Below are 13280 nucleotides of genomic sequence, written 5' to 3' on the forward strand. Positions count from 1 at the left end.
AGAGAAAATTAAATTTTATTAAAAATTTAGAAAATTATATTTGAATAATTTACTTAAAGTTTAGACCCTGAATTTATAAAATAAGTATTCATATATGCTTAAATTAAAAAAATATTTTTACATTTAAATATATAAAAAACTAAAAAGATACGGCAGCCTGACTGGTGGTGGCACAATGTAAAGAATGTCAACCTGGAATACCAAGGTCATGGATTCAAAACCTGAGGTCGCTGGTTTGAACCCAAGGTGTCCAGCTCAATCTTGTGGTTATTTGCTTGAGCCCAGGTCACCGACTTGAGCACAGGGTCTGCAGCTCAACTCAGGCTTAGCTGACATGATCCTAAGGTTGCTGGCCTAAACCTGGGGTTTCTGATTTGATCCCAGGTAAAGGTGTATGAAAAACAATTACTGCACAGCTAAGCGGAGCAATGAGAAACAATTACTGCACAGCTAAGTGGAGCAATGAGTTGTTACTTCCCTCTTCTTTTCTCTCTCCCTTCCTCTCTCTCTCTCTCTCAAAAAAAAAAAAAAAGAAAAGAAAGAAAAAGACCTAGCAACATTGAAAAAAAAATAAATGTGTAATGATGATGACTAAATTTAATTAACATCTAATATAATTAATGTTCACAATTTCAAGAACTAGACAAAAACAAAATTGTTAAGGACATGAATAAATAATTCAGATAAATTCAAGTTAAAAATATAAAATAATGCATACTCAAATTCACATTTTTATTATAGAAGTACAACTTGAATTATCAAAGATAATTACACCCTAAACACTGACAAAAAAATTGAGAACCAGAATATTCTAATGATTTTGACTTCTTATTCAGACATCTATATGAGATCTGGTGACCGAATGATCTGATTTTGTTTAAAAAAAATCTCTTTCCATAGGTATCATTTAATTTTTCTGTTACTTGTCATATCCTACCTCTTTTAACACATACTTTGACATTTTCCATGGCTTTTCTCTAGTGCTCGGTGCTTCTTCTAGTGTGCTCTAAATATTTTACCAGACTCCAAATTATATATATAAATAATTAATTAGTTCTAGAAAATAAGTGATTGTTTAGATGACCCTTTTGAACATGTAAAACTTCTTAGTTTACTTATGTTTTATCACTACATTTAGTCATCTTTCTCCAACTGTTTATCATCTATCTATCCATCTATCTATCTATATCTATCTATCTATCTATCTATCTATCATCTATCTATCATCTCTCTATTTATCTACCTATCTATCTGATCTATCTGGAAAGACATTAATTTTATTTCCTTAATATTCAGAGGGGAGAAAAATGTATTCACTTCAATTGACTAATATAATTTTGACCAGAAGCTATAATTTTACAGTGACTTTAATTAGTTCTTCAATTAAGATAAAGTAATTTAGGATAAACTATTCAAGAGCATTGCTTTTTTTTTTTTTTTTTTTTCATTTTTTCTGAAGCTGGAAACAGGGAGAGACAGTCAGACAGACTCCCGCATGCGCCCTACCGGGATCTACCCGGCACGCCCACCATGGGGCAACGCTCTGCCCACCAGGGGGCGATGCTCTGCCCATCCTGGGCGTTGCCACGTTGCGACCAGAGCCACTCTAGCGCCTGAAGCAGAGGCCACAGAGCCATCCCCAGCGCCCGGGCCATCTTTGCTCCAATGGAGCCTTGGCTGCGGGAGGGGAAGAGAGAGACAGAGAGGAAAGCGCGCGGAGGGGTGGAGAAGCAAATGGGCGCTTCTCCTGTGTGCCCTGGCCGGGAATCGAACCTGGGTCCTCCGCACGCTAGGCCGACGCTCTACCGCTGAGCCAACCGGCCAGGGCAAGAGCATTGCTTTTTTAAGCTGTAATGTAGATGAAAGATTGCTCTTCAGAGATCAATGCAATATTTTTTATATCATAATAAGAAGAACATATGATCTACAAATATTTGTTTATTGTATACATATTTACATTTTTAATACAACAGAATATCCAGGAAAATTTTACACTAAATCTATGATACTATCCATGTTTTATGTGTTAATCCAATGATACATAAGTATTCATTAGACAACAATTACTTTTAATCTTGTATTTATTATTTTCTATTTCTGTCCTTCCTCTTTTATCCTTTTTTTTTTTTTTTTTTTTTTTTTTTTTTTGTATTTTTCTGAAGCTGGAAACGGGGAGAGACAGCCAGACAGACTCCCGCATGCGCCCGACCGGGATCCACCCGGCACACCCACCAGGGGCAAAGCTCTGCCCACCAGGGGGCGATGCTCTGCCCCTCCGGGGCGTCGCTCTGCCGTGACCAGAGCCACTCCAGCGCCTGGGACAGAGGCCAAGGAGCCATCCCCAGAGCCTGGGCCATCCTTGCTCCAATGGAGCCTTGGCAGCGGGAGGGGAAGAGAGAGACAGAGAGGAAGGAGGGGGGGTGGAGAAGCAAATGGGCGCTTCTCCTATGTGCCCTGGCCGGGAATCGAACCCAGGTCCCCCACACGCCAGGTCGATGCTCTACCGCTGAGCCAACCGGCCAGGGCCCTTTTATCCCTTTTAACTATTGTAAACTAATATATACCTTGGGTAATCATACTTAGTAATTTTCTTATCAATGCAGCAATTTGCATTAAAACAACATTTGTTTAAACTGTAGTATATTTGAGCTTCATTGAGATATAATTGAAAAATAAAATTATAAGATTTTAAAGCGATCATTTGATATACTTTGTAAAACTATTTCCTTCATCAATAGACTAGTATTTTTTGTCTATATATATATTTTAAAGTGTATAAATGATTATATATCATCTAATTAATTTTTATATGCTTCCCACTACCTACAGAAACATTCCCAGACTTTTTCATGATATAAAAGATGCAGTGAATGATCTGACTTTTGTTTACCTTCCCAATGGCATTTCTCACCAATTTTCAGACAGTAGCCAATAAAACTCAATGCCACTTATACAAAATTTTCTCTAGTTTTAGATCCACTGTGAGTTTGCTGTAATTGTTTTGCATTCATGTGGGTCCTATTTCACCTGTCCTTTGAGGCATTTTAGCTTCTGAGAAACTTTTCCTGATGACTCTCTTCTCTTTCAAACTACTTCAGATGCCCTTTCACCATACAGTCCTGTCATTCCTTATATATGTCTATCAAAAGAATTATACTGTATTACAACAGTTCTTTTTTTTTAATTGTCTGCTTCCCCTACTAGACTGGAAATTTTTATTTTTATCTTTATATTACTAGTGTCTGGCACAATGCCTTGGAATTGGTACTCAATAAGTATTTTGAGTAAAAATATCAGAGTAGGCAGTGAGTTATGAACAAAAGAGAAGGAAGCCCGGCATCTGATTAAGCTTGATTAAGTTGAGAAACAACAGTTTCACAATCACCCCAGGGAGTAACCTACATTGGTCTGGACACCATCCTCCCTAGTCCACCAAGCTGGAAAGACAGTTTTTCAGCCACTCTGTGGGTATAACCTGGCATCATTCCACCATATTGTCTGGTTTGGGAGAGAAAACGAGGATAAGTTTCTTTTATTGAGTGCATGCAGAATAGAAACCAAATAATGAAGTGGATCAATGATGCTTGCACAGTAAGAACCAAAAGTATGACCATAACAGAGTGGGACCTGGAAAATCTGGGAAGAGAAATGGCTTGGAGAAGAGCACAAGCCACGGGGAAATCCAGAAAGGAGATCTGATAGCACACCAGCACATGCCTGAGAAAAGCCAGGAAAGAGATTGGATAATTGAAAGAAAGCCTGCCCTTTCCTAAACCCAAGGAAGTATATAAAAACTGAACAAAGAACCCAGCAAACACCCCCCCCCCACTTAGAGCAGCCCATGTCAATCCTTTGAGCATGTACCTTCCTTTCCCCTAAACTCTGAAGGTCCCCACCAGACTTGTAACCAGGGGAGTAGTGGACAGTGGCAGAAACTTGCCTCTGAAACTTCCTTCCCTGAGTCTATGTAGCTACTGCCCTCAAGCTTGCCTGCTCTGATTCTCTGAGAATGTACAATCACTTTTCACTTTAATAAATATTGCCACTATTGCTTGAAACTCTAGCTGTGTGAGTGCCCCTGAAATTATTTTTCCTCGACACTGCAGAAGGATCTATTTCCTCTGGTAACAAAAGGATTAAGGGAAGAAAAGGAAGAAAGCAGAGTATTTGATAACACATAATTCTTAAATGTGTACCTTAGATATATCCATTTATTTTAAATCATTTTTGATATATACCATATGCCTAGGAAGAGTAAAGAAGAATAATCTTTCAAAGCTATGATTATTAATAATAATAACTATATTGTGTTAATTTGGTGCTTACTTTTCCCCCTTCTTTACATCTCAAGTATTCTTATTTACCTTTTATAATTTAATAAAATTAGTTTTATTTATATGAAATATTTAACATAGTGAAAATCTGATACCATCCATTTAGAGAAATTAAGCTATTTTCCCAGAGTCACAAAATTAGTTTTTCAACTGGAATGTACTTTCACTAAATTTAAATATGTAGCCTAATGTAAAACTTGAAAAGTGTAGAGAATAAATTTCTTTTGAAAGAAAAACCAACAGAAAATTTTTACAAGCAATCAGAGTTCTAAGTTAGACAAACATGTCATTAATATATCAGCTAATTTGGCACTGAAATTAAAAAGTTTAATGATAAAAAACTTAATTGTGTGCTTTTTTACATGTAGTTTTCTTCTTGCATTTCTGCTTTAGACATGCATTATTTTAATTCTATTCTACAGATAGACAAATATCAGTAATCTAGCACATATCTTCCTCACTACACATATATCTAAAATTTCTAATTATAGTACTAGAACAGATTTTCAGATCAATAATTATTTATGTATTTTAGATAATTATTTCCATGTAGGAAAATAGGTACTTTTTCATATAGAATGTTTAAGTTTTAATCAGGTGTAACACACATGTTAAAAAGCACAGAAATATGTGTTCAGATTAAGTTTTTTTGCAAATTGAATGCATCCATTTAATCAGTATCTAGATAAGTAAAAAACAAACAAACAAACAAAAAAACAAAGCCTGTAAATATAAAAACAATTGGGAATATTACTATCATTCCAGAAGATTTCCCCTCACACTTTCTTGTCATAGCTTTCTTTCAAAGAAACCACCTTCAGGACATAATGTAAAAGAATAATAGTTGCTTGTTTCTGTCTTTTTACACAAATTTAATTATAAAATTTTCTTTTTGGCTTCTTTTAGTCTTATTTTGATTTATGTATATTGTTGTGTATACCTGTGGTTTTCACTGTCATTGGTGTACGGTGAGGGGAAGCTGCGTCTGCCACCCCAAAATATGCCTTTTGGGTTATTAACTACTGTGTATTGATTATTTTCAAGAAACAAAAGACAAGAAAAATCTTTGACCTTTCTAACTGCCTAAAATAATTTAGATAGAAGACCTGCTCCAAGAAGGGAGATATCATTCATTATAAATACCTACAGTTTAATATGAACTAGTCTGTGATACAGACAGGGAGAAACTTAATGAATCCCTTTTGACAAAAGTCCTCTCTCTATATACCATTGTTTCAACATGGCCCAACAGGTCCTGTATGGGTATCTCAGTTGGTTAGAACATTGTCTGGATACATATCACTGATAGAGCACATACAAAAATCAACTAATGAATGTGTGAATAAATGGAATAACAAATTAATGTTTTTCTTTATCTCTTTTTTAAATCAATCAATAGAAAAAAATGCACAAGAAACATTTGTTTGCCAAACATTAACTCATTTCCTCTTTTTCTCTCCTTATAAATTGCTTTAGTTCCCTTGGAAGTCCTAGACTCCTAAATTCATGTTCTTATTCCAGAATAACATATATATTGCATTTTGCCTTACTGTCTTTAGATTTTCTGTTTATGTGAATTCCTAGTGCTCACATATTAAAACTTGATTTTCTCCTGTTAGTCTTTATCTTACAAATTTGATTGTTAATACAGCCAGAAGAATTTAGAAATGAGAAAAAAATTATTTTTTAGAATTTACCATGGGTGCACCGGATGTGGCGTGTTCAACCCCCAGTTAGGACATGTATGAGAAACAATCAGTGAGTATAGAAATCTATGGTTAAATCACAATTTTAAAAATATTATTTACTACTGAGAAGCAATTGGATGGTCGCAGGTTGAGACTTTTATGAATACTGACTTTGCAAACATTCCTGTGATTGTCTTTTCATGACATTATTGTTAGGCATATAGCTAGGCATAAAATTTCAGGGCCACAAGGTTTGCATATATGTCAGGTTTTAAAAAATGTCACCAACATTTATTTTTCAATATGGTTTACCATTTTACACTCCTTTGGTAGTATTTGCTTTATATCATCTGAACTTGATATCCGGTGATATATCCTTTTTGTAGAAATTTAGTTCCACCATTTAGGATATTCTGGTTTGTGAAATAACTATAAGTATTTTGTCTATCTTTCTATAGCATTGCCTCCCCTTTTTTTTTTTTGTATTTTTCTGAAGTTGTAAACAGGGAGGCAGTCAGACAGACTCCTGCATGCGCCCAACTGGGATCCACCCAGCATGCCCACCAGGGGGCGATGCTCTGCCCATCTGGGGCGTTGCTCTGTTGCGACCAGAGCCATTCTAGCACCTAAGGCAGAGGCCATGGAGCCATCCCCAGCGCCCAGGTCAACTTTGCTCCAATGGAGCCTCACCTGCGGAAGGGGAAGAGAGAGACAGAGAGGAAGGAGAGGGGGAGGGGAGGAAGCAGATGGGCACTTCTCCTGTGTGCCCTGGCTGGGAATCGAACCCAGGACTCCTGCAAGCTGGGCCAATGCTCTACCACTGAGCCAACCAGCCAGGGCCTACCCATTTTGTTTTTAGCTGAATTTGTAGTAGTTCTTTATATATTTAGGAGAGAATCCTTTATTAATGCAGAGATTGCATAATAAAACTTCATGTTTGTCACTTGATTTCATTTTCTTAATGGTATCTTTTCACAGTTAAATTTTTAAATTTATAATCCTTGGGGTAATATTTATAGTATCTGATAAAATATATTTGCCTGCTTTATAATTAATGCCGATATTTTTCTGCACATTTTAAAAGCCTATTATTTTACTTTTACACCGAAGTCTGTAATCCATTTCAAATTATTTTTTGTTTATATGACTAGGTATAAGTAAAAATTTACTCACTTTTTTCATTTTCTTTTTCTTTACACGAACACATATTTGGTTTGTAACACTTACCGAAAAGTCAGTTTGTTTCACATTCCAAAGCATGGTTACCTTTGCCATTAATATCATAATCACATTTTAACTCAATATATATTGAACATCTGAGATGACCACCAGTTCACCATTGTAGATTCCTGAGGGGGAAATTATACAGGAGAAAAAAATTCTAATGAAGAGAAAGTCATATTAGGAGTAAATTTAACACAGGACAGGTTGGTAAACGCTATACCAGAATCATTACAGAAGTGTTAAAGGACTTCAGTTTCAGCAGATCTATAATAGTCCTTTTGTAGTCATTGACAGATGAGAATGTAGCAGAGCATGAAACTGTTTGCCCATTTCACCTAGATTAGGTGCGCATCTACAGAAGCGAAAGCGCTTCTAGAAATGGAAGATTGGGAATAACTGTTAACCGAGTACTAATATGATGCCAAATCTTTTAGGTTAACTTTTATAAGTGTTTACTACAAACTTTTAGTAGTAAAAAATAATGGGAATTACATTGTGGATGTAATTATAGTAAGCAGTCGATTTCTAGGGGAAGATGTAGAAACAGTGATCATATAAGAGGTTTTCCAATTGTATGAAGAAAAATCAGAGTGGACTTTTTGAACACTTTTGACAATCCAATAAGGAATCGCTGTCAGCCATGACAGTTATGTCAAGTGCTGTCAAGACTGAAGTAATGGGTTGTAATGAGAGGGGCACAAAATGCCTAAATCACATGTCTGGACACTGGAAAAGGACTCCATTGTGACACCAATTTAAGTGGGACCCCTCTGCCGCTGATGGGCTATCTCAGCGGTTCTGAACCTGTGGGTCGGGAAAAATGTATTGTATAATAAATATGTATTTTCCAATGGCTTTAGGCGACCCCTGTGTTTTGGTCGTTTGACCCCCGCCGGGGTTGCGACCCACAGGTTCAGAACCGCTGGGCTATATGAACTCAGAGCTCCAACCACCCCATGCTTAAGCTTAGCTGTATCACAGAGCATGCCATGCCTGGAACTCTGCTGGACTTCCACTCCATCTAATGTGTGCTGCCATTGTAGCCCCCTGGCACGAGTCTTGCCATTTCACCTGTAGATGCGCCAGTGACCTGAACTTTGTGCCGGCTGCTCACTCTGTTCGCGTCATTGTAGATATAACCTTCCCCTCTCTATGAGTAAACTGCATGTGACGCTGTTGGCTTATTAGGGGGGTCTCCCCCAATAAAATCTGACGTTGTAGAAAAACACAAATGTGTGTCAGTGACTTCTTTTGGGGAAACTCTCTTGCTCAAGACTCCGACTGACAAGATGACGCCAATTGACCAGGCTACAGATGTAAAATAGGCAGATTTTTAAAAACATTTTAAGTTGTTGATGACTTTCAGACTGATCAATGGTGAGAACAAGAATGGTAAAATTTCTGGTTTGAGCAATTGGTTGGTTTAATGATTAATAAAAAGACACAGGATTGAGAGAAGTGCAGAATCACAGGAGAGTGTGGATAGGAGGACAATGACAATTTTAGTATAACTGTTAATATTAATTACAATCTGAAAGAGATTCTATAGCTATAGTGGCAAAATATGAAATTATTTTAAGTCTTAATCCTGAAAATTAAAATGAGAGTACACAATATAATAGTATCTATTTAAATTCAAAGGTTGTATCTGTTTGAAGTCTGTTATACTTTTAGATAGTGAGTTTCTGAGTATTTGATATTTATCAGCAATGTATAAACAGAACAGTGTGTAAGAACAAGTATGTGGTGTGTGTGTGTGTGTATATATATATATATATATATATATATATATATAATGAGGGGAAGGAAGGAGGGGAGAGACAGTGGGATGAAGGGAAGTAGAAAGGAAGAAAGAAAAAAGAGAGGGAGAGAGAGAGAATAACAGAATGAAGGATATAAAAACATTAAGGACCAGTGTTGTCAGTGGAGAATTTAGAGTAGACAGTTGTAACCTCACAAGTAGAATTATTAGAGATGTTATCTCACTTATATCAATATTTCTGAATGTTCAGTGGATATCCGCACAAAAATACGTAAACCTTGTGGTTAGGTGTCAACATGTTGCACTGGAATTGACTATCATTTCCGTCTAATGGGAATTTCTTATGCTGTTTCATAGCTGTAATGGAGCAGGTGTTGCCACTATCTGCACATTAATGGAAAAAAGCCTCTTTACAATTTACTTATGACTTTTTCACTTCCATAAAGAATGACACTCAATAGGCTGACATTTTTTCTGCAAGTGAATAAAATACAAACTTAATTTTAAAAATTAGCATTTGAACCAGTAGCCCTTGAAAAAGATGATGTTTAAAATATTCAAAATAATTATTTTATTCTCCTTATCACTAATTATTTCATTCTACTTATCACTGCTCTTTGTACTTAAATCAAAGTAGTTTGTGGCCATATCAAATGAGTAAATTCTATGAAATGAAAGTTGAACTAAGGGCTTTCTTAAGAAAATTAAGGTAAGGATTTGAAGAGATTTAATAGGAATACTGGCTTTTGTCCAAAAGAAACTTACTTAAATCTGAATCATCTCCGAGACCATAATTTGTAAGGCATTATTGTAATAAATACATTTTCTGACACAAATTGTTGAACATCATGGTAATGCATTTGAGTTTATATATAACTCATATAAAACTAAGTTGTTTATATTTTTTATGTTATCCATGAATAATTTTAATATAGGATTTAAGGTGTCTTGTAAGTTTAAATAAAACATAACAAATTAGAAATGAGTGTTTATCCTTTCCTCTTTCTTTTCTTTTTCTCTCCCCTCTCCTTTTCTTCCCTTTCCTGCCTTTCCAAACAATTTAATCCAAGAACTAAGCATTAGTGCATTAAGATATGGTGAAATATAGTAAGCCCAAACTGGGTGTTAGGGTCCAGGCAGGCTGAAGAAAGTGTTTACATGGGGAAAAGGTCTGGGTGATGTGGAACACATTTTGGCATGTGGTGTTGGAGCATAAGTTGAATGTGCACAGAAGGCAGCCTAGAAGGCAGTATTAGATCCTGTATTTTAAGGTCCTAGTAGGTTGGCTCCGTGGATAAAAGCATCGGCCTGGTATATGGACACCTAGGTTTGATTCCAGTCAGGGCACACAAGAAAAACAACCATCTGCTTTTCTCCCCCTTCTTTTCCCCCTTCACTCCCTTTTTCCCTCCCACAGCCAGTGGTTTGATTGACTATAGCATGGCCCCTTGCACAGAGGATAGCTCGATTGGTCCTATCACATCAGCCTCAGGTGCTAAAAATAGCTCAGTACTCGGCATTGGCCACAGATGGGGTAGATCCCAATGATGGAAGTGGGGGATGCATGTGGGAGTTTGCCCCACTATCTCCCCTCCTCTCACTTAAAAAGGCAAAGGCAAAGGGGATGTGACAAAACGAGCATGAAGCATTCAGCAAGGCCAGCTCATCCTGGGTCTTTTATGGAACAAAAATAATGATGGTGATATAATTTTTCATTCAAAAAAGAAACATCCTAAGAGTAAAGAGGGCACCATTCATGATAAAGTTGGTATAATAAGCTTAAATCCAGACAGTTCTTAACAAACTAGACACATGATCTCACCAGAATCAGATTTTTAAACAGTATCTTGTCTACTCTTGGACAATAATTAAGCAGGATTATATGTGCACTGCACTGATTTTAGACCTTTTACAAAGTAGCAATAAACAGTAAAACATATGGAGCAATTTTAAATAAGGAGATTCTCCAATAGCTAAGCTGTGGATTGGATTTGTGCCTTCAGAGTGAAGAAAAGTGGGAGATAGAGAAAAGCTACATTGCTTTTCAGGCCACCAGGGGAAATTACTTCACTGAAAGAGTGCAGCTTTCTATTTTGCTTAAGAGTCATGTTTTGGGTAGACTGACACTGAGAAAATCAGGCTTAAAATCATTGTATCTAATCAAACCCTAGAAATTAAAATCATATGAGTGAAATTGTAGAACACCTCATTATATACTAGAGATATCCTATTATCTCTTTATATTTTATTCTGTCTTGATGGTTAGCACTGAAAATTCACAAAAAGCAAACATATGAAGTCAGGTCTTCCTATGTGAATGCCAATATTACCTGAAAATAACTTTAGGGTTTATTTTAAAGAAAATTTGACAATTCTCCACTGGCTGCTTCATAGGGCTCCATATACCTTGCTTGGATATACCCTGGTGAATCTTGGTTTTAACTTTAAGCAGTTAAACAGATTGTGGATTTTTTAGTGGCATTAAATGAGAAGTTATAAAATTTGATGTTTTTTCCTCACTTATTCTCCAGGCATATTAATTCTGGTTTTCAAATTCAGTTGGTAAGTTAGCTAGGCATTCCCTCCAAAAAGAAATTTGACAAATCTGAATGTGTGATCAGTAGGAAGTTTATAGATATAGATATGCCATGTTCTATTTCACATATTAAGAGTTGTCAGAAGGGAAAAATTTTCCAAAGGCTCTATGAGAAGAGCAAACAGCTGGTGACCCAGGGAGCTATTTCCCTTTAAATGAAAGTATAAAGCAATTTGAAGACGCTTCTTCAGATGTACGTTTATAAAGAACCATGCCGCTGATAGTTGCCACTAGAGGCTGTTGCAGAGATCCTGTTGTGACTCTCAGGAGGAACTGTGGAAGAACTTCTGGTAAGAACTTCTGAGATCTATGACCCTCAGGGAGTGATCCCACAGACAACTTCTGGGAACTGTCATGGTTAACAGAAAGAACTAGTGAGAGACTCAGGGAATAGTCACAGAGAACCACTGAAGTATTTGCTGGAAGTTAATTAAGGAACTGATGAAAAGTGCTATCACTGAAAGAAGAAATCTAGATAGTCAAGTGCTTAAGGGACAATTTTGGTTAAACACTTCTTAGAATCTGATGGGGTATGGTTGGGAACATAATCAAAATGGAGGCACTTGATTCCTTATAAAAGATGAGGTCCAGATTAAAATAGTGTGTTAAATAAAAATATCATTTTATCAAAATTATTGCTCAGTTTTAAAAAAATTCTCCTGGCCTGACCTGTGGTGGCGCAGTGGATAAAGTGTTGACCTGAAAGTGCTGAGGTCGCCAGTTCGAAACCCTGGGCTTGCCTGGTCAAGGCACATATGGGAGTTGATGCTACCTGCTCCTCCCCCCTTCTCTCTCTCATTCCCTCTCTCTCTCCTCTCTAAAAATGAATAAAAAAAAAAGAATCTGTTAAAAAAATTCTCCTATTTTGACTTTTATAATCTAATTAATTCTGTCTGAGAAATCGTTGCTAAACAATCAGATAGCCAGGTATATTAATGACATTTGTATATAAAGGAAAAGAATCATTATTTAAATAGTGGTGTAGGCCCTGGCCGGTTGGCTCAGCGGTAGAGCATCGGCCTGGCGTGCGGGGGACCCGGGTTCGATTCCCGGCCAGGGCACATAGGAGAAGCGCCCATTTGCTTCTCCACACCCCCCCTCCTTCCTCTCTGTCTCTCTCTTCCCCTCCCGCAGCCAAGGCTCCATTGGAGCAAAGATGGCCCGGGCGCTGGGGATGGCTCCTTGGCCTCTGCCCCAGGCACTAGAGTGGCTCTGGTCTCGGCAGAGCAACACCCCGGAGGGGCAGAGCATCGCCCCCTGGTGGGCAGAGCGTCGCCCTTGGTGGGCGAGCCGGGTGGATTCCGGTGGGGCGCATGCGGGAGTCTGTCTCTCCCCGTTTCCAGCTTCAGAAAAAATAAATAAATAAATAAATAAATAAATAGTGGTGTAATTCATTTTTACTTTCCAAATAAATAGATTTAGTTCAAAACATATGAACCATTGAACTTAATTTAATGTTATAGCAATAATAATTCAATTATTTTAATGTTTTAAAACCCTTTATTTTGTGACTTCTATACTCACTATTTCTTGTATTTTTCTTCTCTACTTTTTACCGTAGTAATTTTTAACTTTCATGTGTCTGCTTAAATAACACATCTTCACTAAAGATTTTCTTATTTTCTTACCATACTTATTACTCATCTTGCTTTTATTTCCCCTCAAAGTACTTATCA

Source organism: Saccopteryx bilineata, chromosome 5, assembly GCF_036850765.1.
Source record: "Saccopteryx bilineata isolate mSacBil1 chromosome 5, mSacBil1_pri_phased_curated, whole genome shotgun sequence".
Classification (NCBI taxonomy): domain Eukaryota; kingdom Metazoa; phylum Chordata; class Mammalia; order Chiroptera; family Emballonuridae; genus Saccopteryx; species Saccopteryx bilineata.